Source organism: Mustela nigripes, chromosome 15 (genome assembly GCF_022355385.1).
Source record: "Mustela nigripes isolate SB6536 chromosome 15, MUSNIG.SB6536, whole genome shotgun sequence".
Lineage (NCBI taxonomy): Eukaryota > Metazoa > Chordata > Mammalia > Carnivora > Mustelidae > Mustela > Mustela nigripes.
This window is the reverse complement of record NC_081571.1, coordinates 63,829,888-63,833,481: the sequence shown is the minus strand read 5'-3', so window position 1 is coordinate 63,833,481 and position 3,594 is coordinate 63,829,888.

Sequence of the window (3,594 nt, the reverse complement as noted above, 5' to 3'; positions counted from 1 at the left end):
CAAAATTTGACGATTTTTTTTTCTTCACATTCTCTCTTTCTGTCTTTGCACATCCTGTTATCACTGTTTGAAGTGTCTTTCTTCACCTTAATTTCAGTATGATTGTCACCGTTCCTGGACTCACTTCCCTGGTGCCAACAGTGTGGGTTGGCTTATGTTCCGCGGTGTTCTCTTAGTCCCCTGTGTTTTTCATCTCTGTTATAACCCTTATCACTACTCAAGCACCTTACTTCTCTGTCCCCCATGAGATGGTGAGTTTTCTAAGGATAGCAAGCATATCTTTTCAGTCCTCTAATTCAACTTCTGAAAGGTTTACGTACAGTTGCTAATAATAAAAACAGCCTTGATATCTATAGTTCTTCCAGTGGGGTAGCCTGTGTTATAAATCAATTATTTCAATAACTGCAAAAGGTAGATAGTAATGTTATCTCTAGCTGATAGATAATAAAAGGAAAGATTGAGAGTATAATCAGCTTTTCAAAGGTCATCTAACTAGTGCATCTAATACGGAAGAACTAGAATGAAGAGAAAAGGCTAATCGGTTTCACTAATTTTTATTATTATTTTTTTAAATTCTAGATGGGGCATTCCTGGGTGGCTCAGTCAGTTAAGCATCTGCCTTGGGCTCAATGACCCCAGGGTTCTGGGATCGAGTCCTGCATCAGGCTTCTTGCTCAGTGGGGAGCCTGCATCTCCCTCTGCCTGCTCTGCCCCAGCTTGTGCTCGTGCTCTTTCTCAGATTCTCTCTTGGACAAATAAATAAAATCTTTTAAAAAATAAAAATAAAGTAAAAATAAAATTCCATATGAATGAAAATACCATACTCAAGCTCAAAATCAAACCAAATCTGAAAGTAGAATGTATTTTAACTATTTTAGCAAGAAAGGATTAAATATTTATTTGCCAAAAACTTGTCAAACCTGTACAAGCAAGCTGAAATCAAACAATAGGAAAAGAAAAAAACCCCTCAAAAACGGCCAAGGCAGATAATAATAATATGAAAAATAAGATTGTATCAAAGTTTGTTACTAGCTTTAATTTAATACAGGCAATTCTCACTTGGCATGGTAGTACCACATGGTAAAAATGATCGTAAGCTGAAATTGTACAAAGTAATCATAATCAGTGGGAAAGATTACAATGTTCTATGATCTTTATTTTGTCAGGACATTAAAAACTCTTACTAGAGGTTAAAGGCACAATAAAATCAAATTAGTAAAATTAACACTTACGTAGTACATTGCACTTTAAAACACTGAAACATTGAGAATCACCATTTTATTTCTTCTAAAAATAATCTGTGATCTTACCTTTTGCTTCACGTTGTTTAAAGTTATGATATAGAGGAAGCATCTTCTCTATGCCTTGGCTAACTGTCATTCTCCTTTCAAATTTGGGATCAGCTTCCAGCATTTCATCCTTTTTGCTTCCCATGTGGTGAACTGCCTCTGAGAGTTCCTTGAACATGAAATTTTTTTGACAGTGTTACCTCCTCTAGGACATCTTCATCTTTGTTGTCACAACCATTTTGTTCATATATATTAATAAATACTTCTTTTCGCTTTATTGACCTTATCATTCTAATTTCACTTAGTGTTATTTCTTTCTATTTGTTCATATTGGTTACCTAATTCTCTTTTGAATTATCCACTTAATAAGAGGTCATATGGGTTTGTTTCCATGAGACAAGGAGGAGCCCCAACTGCATGTTTTGCTGCCTGTGTGTGGACTGGAGAACAGATGTGTAGGGGCTACTTACTGACAAACTTTGGAAGAAGGAATATGAACGGCCACTCATCAGGATGCCCACCTGTTGTTTCTGTAATGATTCGTGAACTGAAGAACACGTAGTGCAGATCGCCCCTAATGCTAGTACTCCTGGTTAATATAGTAGTTAAACAGTAACTGCAATTTGATCTGTGGTCTTGGGGGAGGTTGATGTTATTTAAGTAAACTCTAGTAAATGAACTACTGCATATCACAACCATGCAAAATAAGAACTTGTCTATTTACTATACCACACCTCATGCATTTCATACTGTAAATATTATCATAATAATCGTAAGTAGGCATTGTTACAATCCTAATTCTACATGTGATGAAACTGCAGCACAGAGATAAAAGTAAATTCACATAAGGTCACATAATTATCTGTAATCAGGATTCCAAATCCAGGATCTTTTGGAGGCTGAGCTCTTAGTCTTAATACCCTATTACTCCTGGTGTTCATTCATTAATTCAGAACACCTAGGTGTTCTGAATTAATGAATGAAATAATAAATGTACTGAATACAGAAAGTTTCCTGTCCTTTGTGATTTTTCACAATAATATTAATGAAGTAATTCTCTGTAAAGAGATGAATTGGTTTTAGAATCTCATTACCTGATGATACTAGACCCAAATGAGTAAATTTGTACCTGCACTTTTTTTCAGAATAGATAAAATATATCAAACAAAACACTGTGCAAGTTGAACCTTAATTTAGCATCACTCACTACAACTTGATGTCAAATTCTTCAACATGTATATAAACCATGTTGTTTTGTTATTTTGCCTTTTTATTTTGTGGAGTTTGTTGAAAGGTACGATGATAGAAAAGAGAGGAAGGATCTCTTTGAAGTTTTGATAAACCCATGAGTGATCTTCTCAGATAGACATACACTCAGCATCTACTGTATAATTTAAATGTGCACATTGACCCCCCGAAGTCCATTCACAGACTTAAAAGAAGATTAAGGGCTCTCCTAGATCTTAAGTTTCCTTATAGGCCAAATGTCCATTTCTTTCTTCGGCTGTATCACTTAATGAACCTAGGCTCTTAAGGGTCTCCTGTGGACTGCCATGCCATCATCCCAACACAAGCCTTTACCATTGACCCTGGTGGAGAAAAGTACATGGGCTGTCATGCACCAGCTCTAAATCTGCTTTGCCTTTTCTTCTTTTCTACCAGCTCCTCTACTGGCACAGAGTTACAATGTACTCATATTCTTTTTTCCTGCTCCTTTCATTCCCCATGATGCCCTGTGTTTGATTCTCTTCAATCAGGTGTTTATTTGGTCATGTGTTTCCACTCTACCAATAAGGGCCTGTATTGATTATCATCCATGCATTCAACCAGTATTTATTGGGTGCAAAAATATGTGAATAATTGTTCTCAGTGCTGAGAATAAACCAATAAGCAATTCAAACTCCCAGAAATAAATGTAAAGGTGCTATACAGAGTAACTTTTTAGAAGAAGGCCCTATTTAGCATCTTTCAGGAGGGGAATTTCTTATTTGAGTTGAGACCATCTCTCCAGGCATGCAGGATAGAAATATATTAGGTAAAGAGAACAGCACGTGAAAAAGGCCCTGGGGTAGAATAAGCCTATTTATGCATTAGGAAGGTCTGCACATTTTGGAAAGAATTAAAAATAATAGTGAAAAGAAATTTTAAACCTAAAGCCAGATCCTAAGGGATTCTAGAACAGGGATTGAAAAAAGAGGCTGAACACCAAGTTTAGTAAGTAGTTTATGAGATGAAGTGAGAGAATTTTACAGGGCATTTGAAGCAATTGAAAGGAAGTGATTGATTTAGTAATGCCTATATAATA